At 40.6% G+C, this 12,565-nt stretch overlaps 1 long non-coding RNA gene across 1 annotated transcript in view; it reads left to right on the forward strand.

Annotated features, from left to right (window-relative positions):
* Positions 1–9,564: 9,564 nt before the first annotated feature.
* Positions 9,565–12,565, forward strand: part of LOC309551646 — a 98,438-nt gene continuing 95,437 nt past the window's right edge. The window contains exon 1 of the long non-coding RNA XR_014225103.1: positions 9,565–9,770. This is a non-coding gene — a long non-coding RNA (uncharacterized lncRNA). The remainder of the gene's footprint in view (positions 9,771–12,565) is intronic.

The raw sequence follows: 12,565 nt of genomic DNA on the forward strand, positions 1-12,565 counted from the left end.
ATACACAGCAGTGATGGTGCACACTAGACAGCGATGTGCACTCTCACAGCAAGAGTAAGCTACCTCCTGAGAAAATGCAGCACTTTCCCCTCCTCTTGGCAATCTTCCTGTGTGAAATTAAGTTCAAAAGCTCTTGATTACAGTAGTCCCTCTCCTTTGGACTACAGTTCCCAGTGAACTCTTCCGGCTCAGCAGCTCCCTCCTCCTGATACAGCTGTTACCAGTTGAGCACCACGAGACAGCAACTACAGAGAGCCACTTCAGCCAGTGTTTCCCCCAATCATCATATGTAGCCAAGCACCTACATACACCAAAAATATAATTTAGGGTTTTTGTATTTTTCTTAATGCATCTCTGCCTTCAGATTTTTCTCAGAAAATCAGTAGTAATAGTTCAGGACCATCAATTCCAGTTGATCAATTTTACATCAATATTACTTACCCAGTTGTTATCTGTAGGCATCCCGGTATGAATACAGACATAGAATTGTTTGCTGGCCCAAACATTATCAGCCAGACTGGGTAACAATTATCTTAAATACATGGATAATCAAATCTAGGCAATACATTTGAATCACTTCAGATTTATTGATGCACAGGCCATTTATTTTAAGGGTTTTTGAGGAACATATACAATTAGGTGCAATATTATGTGGTGAAATTTATTTAAAATGGCACCCGACTCTCCCAGCCAGCAAATCCATCTGTGCAATTTTGAGCAATCAGGAAAAAAATGGAGCAGGTCCTTTAAAACTGTATTGTATTTGGGGTTGGTACCACAGGCCATGAAAATGTGGGGACTTTAAGGGCAAAGTAACAAATAATAATCTAAATAAAAGTAGTAAAATAAAGCATTTGTTTACTGTCTTCTGTAGCGTGGTACATATATACAGTAAGATAGATAATTGTGAGGGGCTATAGACCCCTGGTGAAGAGATGTGATTTAGTTCAGAAAATTGTGACAGATGTGAAAGTTGTGACTTTTTGAGGAAAATTCTCTATCAAAGCAGAGAGTTTATCCTGCGTTTGTGTCCCAACGCGTTTCGGCTCTCAGCCTTTTTCAAGGGTGAAAGTCACAGATTCTGCAATAATTGTATAGATATATTCAGTTAGTAATCTAGTAGTAAATACCACAGATTTTATTCAAATGTGGTATGAAAAAGAAGATATGAATACATACATCCATTATTTTCTTTCCATGTGTGATGATATTGATCCCTCTGGAGCAACAAGAACCCGAGCCGTGTAGCCTGAAAGGTATGGTACTTGTTAGGGTAAATGTGTTTATTTCAATGATGTGTGCGCATAGTTTATGGGGAGGACTTACGGTCTATGCTGCTATTGAGGGCCGCCACCTGTTCAATCTCTACTTCAGATTGTCTCATCAGATGGTCCTCTGGTGTGTACTATGCTGTCCCCTGATCGGAACCTGGTGCGTCCAATCTGTGGGTATAGGTCACACACACCTTGCAAGTAATTTTTATATATGGGACTGCAAAAATGCTATAAAACCCTCTTCCTTTACCACACTGTCACTGACCTCAAATTTAAATTTTAGTCCTTGGGGATGCAAATGAACAATAAACTTACACATGTTACAATTTTAATACTTAAACTCTTCACAGGCAGACTTAATTCAGTTTCTATTATCTAATAAATGATGGGAATGTCTTTTATCTTTTCTCAAAGAGAAAGATAATGGATTATACAGCTAGATTAAAAATAGACTTGATGCATAAGAGGAATCCTTTGAAAGAATTAATCAGAGGGCCAGTGTATTTAAATCAGATTCACCAGTGACTTACACATGGGACATGGGGGAATATTTGGTTCTTTGAAAGATGATAAGGTTACTTATCAAAGATTCTTGTGTGTTGAATTGCAATTTGATTTGTTTTACATTTAAAGTAAAATACAAAAGTCATCAAACCTCTCAGCTTTTTATAGTTTATCCTTCAGTAGAATGTGATTTAAAGATCATTTTAAGGAAACAAGTGAGACCAATCAGGCAGCTGGTAATGCTAGCTAGCAAAAATAAAAAAAACGAAATACCGTATTTATCGGCATATAACACGCACTTTCTCCTCCTAAAAATGGAGGGCAAAGCACCAGTGCCTGTTATACGCCGATAAAGTAAGAAAAAAAAAAGCCGGGCAGCGCTGAGAGGAAGAGGAGAGGGGCCGGCCGGGCGGAGCAGAAGGAAGGACGAGCAGCTGCTTTCATAGGAAGTCCCACCTCCTATGATAGACAGCACAGTGGCCCAATGCTGGGACACGGGACGTGTAACGTCTATCATAGGCGCCGGGACGTCAGATGACAGCGGTGGCTCATACTCGCTTCTCCTCGCACGGTCCGCCCCCCTCTGCCTCAGCGCTGCCCGGCTTTTTTTTTTTAAATATATGGGTGATCTGTGCAATATATGGGCGATCTGTGCAATATGGGCAATCTGTGCTGGCGAGGCTGCATTGGGGACACTTTCGCTGGCGAGGCTGCATTGGGGACACTGTGCTGGCGAGGCTGCATTGGGGACACGGTGCTGGCGAGGCTGCATTGGGGACACTGCGCTGGCTAGGCTGCATTGGGGACACTGCGCTAGCTAGGCTGCATTGGAGACACTGCGCTGGCTAGTCTGCATTGGGGACACTGCCCTGGCGAGGCTGCATTGATGGACACTGTGCTTGGGAGGCTGCATTTATGGACACTGCGCTGATGAGGCTGCATTCATGGGCACAGGTAAGACTGCATTTGATCAAAAAAAAAATAGTTCTGAGTTCATAGCTGTTTATTTAAAATGTTAAGCTTTTTTCCTAAAATTTCCCTCCTATATGTGAGGTGCGTGTTATACGCCAATAAATACGGTAGTTTACAGTCAGCTGTGTTCTCTGCAATCTGCTCGCTCTGCTCTCTCCTCCTATCAGCACTTGTACACTGCAACAAAGCCTGATTGGCTTCTAGCTCTGCCTCTCATACTCCCAGTCCAAGCCAAAGTGTTAGTTTACTTTTACAGGAAATTGTAGATGTAACCCAAAACTGGGCTCCTCTCCCCACCCTCCTGGTCTCTGCTGTACTTACTGCTGGTGATCCTTGGCTGTTAGGGCAGCTGCTCTACTGGTCTTGAGATTTGAAGTCCCCTCTCTCTCTCCCTCTCCCTCTCTTTTTCTCCCTCTCTCCTCTCCCCCTCTCTCTCTCCCTCTCTATTTCTCCCTCTCTCTCTCCCTCTCTTCCTCTCCCTCTCTCTATCTCTCTCCCTCTCTCTCCACCTCTCTCTCCCTTTCGCTCCCTATCTCTCTCTCTCCTTCTTTCTCTCTTTCTCTCCTCTCTCTCCCTCCCTCTCTCTTCTTCTCTCCCCCTCTCTCTCCCTCTCTCTCCCCCTATCTCTCCCTTTCTCCCTCTCTCTCTCTCCCTCTCTCTTTCTCCCTCTCTCTTTCTCCCTCTCTCTTTCTCCCTCTCTCTCTCTCCCTCTCCCTCCCCCTCCCTCCCTCTCTCCCCCTCTCTCTCCCCCTCTCCCTCTCTCCCCTTCTCTCTCTCTCTCTCCCATTCTTTCTCTCGTCAATTTTTCTGTAAACTAACCCTTTCAGCTCCGGAAGATTTACCCCACTTTCTGACCAGACCATTTTCTGCTATATGGCACTGCTTTATTTTAGATGATAGTTGCACGGTCAGGTGACACTGTACCCAAATAAAATGTTTGTCCTAAATTTCCCACAAATAGAGCTTTCTTTTGGTGGTGTTTGATCACATCTGTGTTTTTAATTTTTTGCGCTAAACAGTAATTAAAAAAATTGCTGACAATTTCGAAAAAAAAACAAAAACAATATTTTTTTTACTTTCTGCTATGAAACATATCCCTAAAAAAAAATGTAAAAAAATCTAATTTTTTCATCAGTTTAGGCCAACATGTATTCTGCTACATATTTTTGGTAAAAACAAAAATCCCAGTAAGCGTATATTGATTGGTTTGCACAAAAGTTATAGCGTCTACAAACTATATGATATATTTATGGAATTTTATTTTTCTTTTTATTAGTAATGGCGGCGATATTGAGGTGGACAGTGTGTAAGGTAAAGTCTACAGGCTAGGAAAGATCAGTTTGTAAATGGATAGAAAACCGGCTAAAAGATAGAATTCAGAGTGTAGTGGTAAAGAACTCTGAATTAACTGTTACTCTGAACGAAATTGCCCCCCCCCCCCGCGAAAATTTTAAAATTTTACCTACTCCCAGACCCAGACTCCCAGAACTGAGTCCCAGTCTCTCTCCCAGAATTGGCAGTGGGCCAGCAGCAGTGGCAGCACAGAGACAGCCTCTGCTGTTGTAGTACCACCACGCCACTTGCCTGGTCAATACGTCCCCTGCACTGGTTGCTATTGCTGCCTGGCGTCTGGCAACCAGTGACGTCACAACGTCTGACGATCTGAGCCAAGGAGGCCCCAGCATTCAAAGCAAAGCCTTCTTCCTCCTCCGCCGTGCACCTACTGTGAGTGTTGGCTTCACCCACCTCCTCCCTCCATCTTCTCCAGTCTATGCTGTGTGATGCTGGCTGCCTCCTCATCTCTATTGCTCCTCCATGGGCGCTCCTCCCCCCACCAGAGCACCAAAGTATTAACTATAAAAGTGAGTACAATAATAAATGTCTAAAATCACAGAATACAGTCAGGCATAGATGCCATTATTTATGGAAAAAAAGTGCTGCCCGTTTAGTATTGACATTGTTGTCTAGTTCAATCTTAACCACTTAAGGACCAGGTCTATTTCTGACACTTTTTTACAAGTTAAAATCATAATTTTTTGCTAGAAAATTACTTAGGACCCCCAATATTATATTTTTTTTTTGAGCAGAGACCCTAGAGAATAAAATGGAGCTTGTTGCAATACTTTATATCACACCGCATTTGTGCAGTGGTCTTACAAACTAAATTTTTTGGGAAAAAATACGCCTATGTGAATTAAAAAAAAAGAAGAAAACAGTAAAGTTAGCCCAATTTTTTTCTCTATTGTGAAAGATAATGTTACGCTGAGTAAATTGATATCTGACATTTCATGCTTCAAAGTTGCTCACGCTCGTGGAATGGAAACAAACTCTGGTACTTAAAATTCTCCATAGGCGACCCTTAGAGTTATAGAGGGAATAAAGTGCTGGAATACTTGCTCTTGCTGTATTGATCACAGCGTTACCTCACATGTGTGGTTTGAACACCATTTGCATATGTGTTCGCTTCTGCGCGCAAACTCAGAGAGACGGGGTGCATTAAATTTTTTTTCCTATTTATTTTAGTTTTTATTTTTACACTGTCCCTTTAAAAAAATCGGTATTGTCCTGGAAGGAGTGTGTTATAGTTTGATTGGATACAGTTACCAAAAGACCCCAGGAGTATGCTGGCTTGAAGTTCATTAGATAAGCGCTTTATTGTCTACTTTTGATTGAGTAGTCTAGCATTTGGCGTAAGAGACAGTGTGTGTCCCCTCTATCAGTGATGGCTTTTCAATAGCACCTGTCGTGTGGAACCACAGTCACTGGATCCCTATCTATGAACTTTTCATCTCCTAATGTTATGGACTTTACTTACGTTTAAAGTCTGACAGTTTCCCTTGGCTAGTGTATTCACCTGCCAAAAAGGGTTTGCTTTTCAAGTGCTGTGCATTGTTTGCGCAACATCGGAAAGGTGGTCATAACAAAGGCATGGCCCTTGGAAAATTGGTAATAGAGCCCCTTACTAATGTTAAAAAGCTCAAGGACAAGGATGGAGATTTGGAAGTCCATGCATGGCTTGTTTATCACCAGGAGAGTGTAATTAAAGGAAATGCATTTTTAAAAACCTACCATTCACCGGACAATGAAATTGTCAATCAAATAAACTCAGATTGTCTTCAGAAAGTAAAAGAGAACCAAGAGCAAATTCATCCTATTGTTGAGTCTGTTATATTTTTGGGCAGACAAAATATACTTCTGCGTGGCCACCGAGATGATGGTGCTATAATAGATGACTCCACTCCAGAGGTGAATGAAGGCAACTTTCGGGAATTGCTGAGATACCAAGTTGTATCTGGAGACAAAATATTAGAGAAGCACCTCCTTACTGCATCTTTTACATTTCCAAATCCACATAAAATGATTTAATCAGGTGTTGTGAAATCAGCAATGTCATTGTATATAGAATTAAAGAGGCTTGCTATTTTAGTGTAATCTTTGATGAAACTATAGACATTTGCCATACAGAACAACTTACACTCAACTTTAGATGTGTCTACAATTGATCTATTCGTGAAGATTTTAAACAATTTGTAGATGCTTATGAATTTGCAACCCAGAAGGAATCAGCAATTAATAGTTTAGGTTAAGAACCAAGGCTTACAGGAAAGGATTTAGGCCAGATGGTTATCCAACGAATTAAAGACCTCTCCCTGGACATCACTCATTGTGTTGGCATTGGAACAGACCGTCGCAGTGTTTTGTCTTCAGAGGTGGCTGGTGCTGTATCAGAGATTCTTTATGTAGCACCCAACAGTTGCAGATGTCCTTGCTACAATCATTCTCTGAACAATTTAATTTCAAAGTCCTCACAAGTGTCAGCAGTTCGCAATGCAGTAGCAGTGGTCAAATCAACCATTTTATTCTTTAACCAATCAGGAAAGCGTCATTGTATTTTAAAGCAGGAGTTAGGCATTCAACTTACCAGTCTATATGAAACTAGATGGGTGATTCTCTTATAAAATTTCAAAATGGACTTGTAAAAGTGGTGAGTTCACTATCAGCAATGTCTCAATGGAAATGCTCAAGCACTAGCTCAACAGAATATACTCTCATCCATTTTCTGTGCAGTGCAGAATTCATATTTTCCTTGGTTTCACTCATCAGTGTTCTGAAAGTAACCCTTCCTCTGAGTCGCATCCTTCAATCCCCAACAATTGATTTAACAAGCGCATCTGACTGTTTGACCGATACCATGGCAACCCTGGAGAATATGCGATGTAATGCTGATGGCACTTTTTCCACTTTGCATATGAAGGCTACAGAATTGGCTTTAGAGCTTGGAGTGGAACTAAAATTGCCACGTCTTGTAGGCAGACAACTGCACAGATTCAATTGCAATGTAGGATCAACAGAAGAATACTACACAAAATTGTTGTATATTCCCTTGCTGGACAACATTATTAATGAATAAAAAGTTAGTTTTCCAGAAAATTCGATGCAGTGTTTCCAGATTGAAATATTGATGCCAGCAGTACTTTTTGGAAAAAATAGAAACCATGGTTCCTGTTACTGTGCAATCATTATCAAAGCATTTCCACCTCTTCTAGCTGATGGTAAGCAGAAGATAATGGAGACATTACTGCAAGGAGAACTAGGTCTCTGGCTTAAAAAGTGAAAACGAGAGTTTTCACAACAGAAGGAAATTCAACAAACAGTTCTTGAAGTGTGACCAGAACCTCTTTCCAACCATCAGAAGTTTACTTCTGATATTAGAAACTCTCCCTGTAGGTGTGGCCTCAGCAGAGAGATCTTTCTCAACTCTTTTGACGTGTAAAAAAAAATGGCTTCAGTCACGAATGGTGGAGGACCGGTTAAATGGCTTGTGTTTACTTTGCATTCATATAGATATTCCCGTGAATACTGACCGAGTTATTCAACTGTTTGTCAAACAAGGAAAACGAAGACTTGAGTTAATTATGTGAATTTTTAATGTTATGTAACTTACAAATAAAATGTTTCTGTTGTTGTGCGTGGTTGGAGATAATGGAGAGTGATAATGTTTGGGTTCTGCTACATGTTTTTTTTTTTACCTAATTCTATATTGTTTGTGAATATTTTGTCTGGGACTATTCTGTTATAAGTATACAAACTGCTTATGACCTTTGTAATAATAAAGTTACAGTATATTATGTGGTTAAATGTATCATATCTGTTTGTAATGTAATAATCTAATCTGGAGTGATAAACGTGTCACTGTTTTAAACAAGGTTAGGTTAGGACCGTATAATACGTTAAATACAGTTCTGTAAGCAACACCTTATTTTCTGGCAGTGCCCCCCCCCCCCCCCAAGACTAGACTCTGGATCCGCCCCTGGTCCTTACAGGATGTCTCCAACTCACAAGCTGACCTCAATGTGCTGTTAAATTGGGCAACTATGTGGAAGATGAGGTTTATCGTAGAAAAATGTAAAGCTATGCATTTGGGGGCTAAGAATATGCATGCATCATAAATACTAGGGGGAGTACAACTGGTGGAGTCAATGGTGGAGAAGGATCAGGGGGTTTTGCTAGATCATAAGCTTAACCCCTTATGGACTACCTGCTGCAGTTTTAAGTCTCTACTTTAACGTTAAATACCAGGGATATGGCTGTGATTAGAAGCCATAACCCCTGTGTTTTTTTACAGGGCGGGTTGTCCTCTTTCACATAAAAGTAGTCCCAGTGGCGGAATCACCGCAGGATCACTCTTATGGGCAATGGGAAAAGTGCCCCGCCACTTCCTTGTCGTTTTCCCTGCCGTCGGTAGTGGGGAAAATGATCCAGTTCTTTCCCCTCCTAGGCAGGACATTGAGTGACATTTTCTTTTTTTTTGCTTTTTAGTGTAGATGTGAGATCTGAGGTCTTTTTTTTACCCCAGACCTCACATTAAAGAGGACCTGTCCTGCTTATTTCTATTACAAGGGATGTTTACATTCCTTGTAATAAGAATAAAAGTGATCACATTTTTTTTTTAAAGGGACAGTGTAAAAATTAAAAATAAAAGGCAAAATAAATAAGAAAAATCATTTTTTTTTTAAAGCGCCTTGTCTCTCTGAGCTTGTGCGCAGAAGCGAACGCATACGCAAGTCACGCTCACATATGTAAACACTGTTCGAACCACACATGCAAGATTTTCCTTGCGATCGTTAGAGCGAGGGAAATAATTCTAGTTCTGGACCTTCTCTGTAACACTAAACTGGTAACCTGTAAACATTTTTTTTAGAGTCACCTATGGAGATTTTTGTACCAAAGTTTGTCGCCATTCCACGAGCGTGCGCAATTTTGAAGCATGACATGTTGGGTATCTATTTACTCGGAGCAACATTATCTTTCACATTATAGAAAAAAATGGGCTAACTTTACTGTTTTCTTATTTTTTTATTAAAAAAAAGTCTATTTTTTCCAAAAAAAAAATTGTAAGACCGCTGCACAAATACAGTGTGACATAAAGTATTGCAACAATCTCCATTTTATTCTCTAGGGCCTCTGCTAAAAAAATATATAATGTTTGGGGGTTCTAAGTAATTTTCTAGCAAATAATACTGATTTTAACTTGTAAACAACAAGTGTCAGAAATAAGCCTGGTCCTTAAGTAGGTAATAAAAGCACGCATGCCAAGTTGCGGCGAGCAAAATCCTTTCTTGTATTAGGAGATGTATGGACTCCAGAGAGAGAGACATAATTTTGCCCCTCTAAAAATCATTAATAAGACCTCATCTGGAATATGCAGTTCAGTTTTGGGCACCAGTTCATAAAAAGGATATTGGGGAACTGGAGAAAGTGCAGAGAAGGACAACCAAACTAAAAAGAGGCATGGAGGAGCTCAGCTATGAGGAAAGATTAGAAGAACTGAATTTATTCTCTCTTTAGAAGAGGAGATTTAGGGGGGATAGGATTACCATGTACAAATACATAAGGGGTCCATATAGTGAACTTGGTGTTGAATTATTCACTTAAAGGTCATCACAGAGGACAAGGGGGTACTCTTTACGTCTAGAGGAAAAGAGATTTCATCTCTTAAAATGGAAGGGTTTTTTCACAGTAAGAGTGGTGAAAATGTGGTATAGACTCCCTTCAGAGGTAACTATGTAACTATATGACATATTGGACACTAATTGACACTTTTGACACGCGCAATCTCGATGTGCCTGTGTCCCTAGGACACAGAGCAACAAGCCTCGACAGGAGGGCCCTGTGATTGGCCCTCCTGATCACATGACGGCTGTGACCAATCACAGCCGTCATGTAATGTCAATACAGCCGTTGTAACGGCTTTGATCTCTTCTCCTCCTGACAGATCCTGTCAGTGAGGAGAAGAGAAGAGGATCAATTCTGCAGCTGGGGTGATCAGTGAGTATTTCTAATTACTCACTGATCACAGGGGGGGTCTGTGCTGGTAATCAGATGATTGATTACCAGTGCAGCCCTGGGGGGAGGGGATGCCACTAGAGCCACCAGGGATGCCCACCCATGACCACCAGGGATGCCCACCATGGCCACCAGGGATGGCAAACAGGGCTCAGAGAGCCTGCCAGTGGTGCTCCCCTATCAGTGCTGCCCACCAATGCCATCTATCAGTGCTGCCCACCAGTGCCCGTTATTGCCATCTATCAGTGCCGCCCACCAGTGCCCATTATTGCCCACCAGTGCTGCCTATCAGTGCCCATCAGTGCCCCCCATCAGTGCCGATCAGTGCCGCCCATCAGTGCCACCCATCAGTGCCCATCAGTGCCGCCTATCAGTGCCCATCAGTGCCCATCAGTGCCGCCGATCAGTGCCCATCAGTGCTGCCTATCAGTGCCCACCAATGCTGCATATCAGTGCTATCTATCAGTGCCACATATCAGTGCCCATCAGTGCTGCATATCAGTGCTACCTATCAGTGCCCATCAGTGCTGCATATCAGTGCCACCCCATCAGTGCCACCCCATCAGTGCCACCCCATCAGTGTCTCCTCATCAGTGCCTGTCAGTGCGGCGTCATCAGTGCTCATCAGTGCAGGAAAAAACGTATCTATTTACAAAATTTTATAACCTAAACAAAAAACTTTTTTTTTTTTTCAAACTTTTCGGCCTTCTTTTATTTGTGCACCAAAAAAGAAAAAACCTGGCGGTGATCAAATACCACCAAAAGAAAGCTCTATTTGTGGGGAAAAAATGACATAAATTTGGTTTAGGTACAGTGTTGCATGACCGCGCAATTTTCATTCAAAATGCAACAGCGGTAAAAGCTGACAATTGGTCTGGGAAGGAAGGGGGTTTAAGTGCCCTGTATTGAGGTGGTTAAATACAATTTACATTTAAAGAAAGCTTTGTTTCTAATTATGTAGTCACACACCCAGAACTACATCTTTTCCCTACATACAGTGTTGGGGTAGGCTGTCGGGATTCAAGGAAGCAAAATGGTTTTCTGGAAAGGAAATCAATGTATGCAGGTGGAGTGGGACAAGGCAGGGTTCGGTTAGGATTTCAATGCAGCAAAGGCACTCTGTTGTCAGCTTAAACAGAAAAATATGAGCATGCTATATGGCTGGTTGGTCAACAGTTTTTAATCTGTACTTGCACATTTTTAATAAATTAAAATATTCATAAAGTTGCGTGTACTACAGGCATACATTTTTTTTGTTTTTTTGCTTTTTTGCCCTGCCATAGATATTAAATATCTGCAACATGATATATAGAGAATTTATATTGCAACACAAAGAAACATAAATGTAACGAATAAGAGATGGTCACTGTAGTCACAGGGATGCCTATGGCACATGTGAAAATAGGTCACAATTAACATTAGATTATTGCCAATACTACATTGGTCTAATAGATTTTTTCATGCTTTTTGTTTCCATTTGTCAGCATTAAATGATGATTTCAATTGTGACCTCTGGTGCCCACTGACTTAATGTAGATTTATTGACCAATATGGATGCATTACAGGAAAATACGCCAAAAGATAGAACCATCACTAGCAAGAAGATAGAGTTGTTATGTGTTTGTGTTGCCCATATGAAACCTATAAATCACAGAATGAGAATCTCATGTCTTTTCAAGTGGATGAGTTGCCTTCATATATGCTAATAAATAATATTACAGTTATGGCAAAATAATGTTGCATGTGAGCTAGTCTAAGGCCTGTACAATAAAACACGTTTAATGTTCACTATGCAGGATTTTTTCCTAACCTGCCACAACCTTCCTTCTATTTTCCTCAGTTTAACACTTAAAGTGGTAACAAACCCAAAAGCAATCTTTTTTTTTTATTGCAGCTTACCAATTCTTAGATGTAAGGCTGCATTTGTTTTCATTTTGAGCTTTCTTTCCCTTTCATTTGATGATCTAGCCAATAAGCCTGTTGTTTTTCAAAAGCACAATCTTTCCTGCAATTATATTGGTGTGCAGGGATAAGATAAACCATTTACCACAGGCAGGGGTGCTCACAATGATCAGATTTTATTTATTCAAGGAAAATCCTTATTCTAAAAGGAAAAAAACAATGACTGTAACTGCTTTTAAAGTGTTAGCAGGAGTTTGACTTCAGTTTGTTAGTGGATTTAAAGTGATACTAAACAGAGAAGTGTTAATTTCCATAATTTCTTCATATACTGTTAATCATATGTTTCATGCCACTGTTTTTTTTTTTTTCTTTTTTTTGGGAAAAAAAAGGAATGTATTCCTGTGGTCTGTTTCTATTACTCTGCTGATGTATGCTGTCTACGGTGTGAGTCTACCAGTGTCTGACCAGCCCTGATTGATGCTGAGCTGGTCACATGACTAAAAAATAAAAAAAAGAGCATTTTAAATTTATTTATAAACATAAAAAAAAATTGTTTTACAGCTCCC

Source organism: Pelophylax lessonae (assembly GCF_965119305.1).
Source record: "Pelophylax lessonae genome assembly, chromosome: 3".
Taxonomy (NCBI): Eukaryota; Metazoa; Chordata; class Amphibia; order Anura; family Ranidae; genus Pelophylax; species Pelophylax lessonae.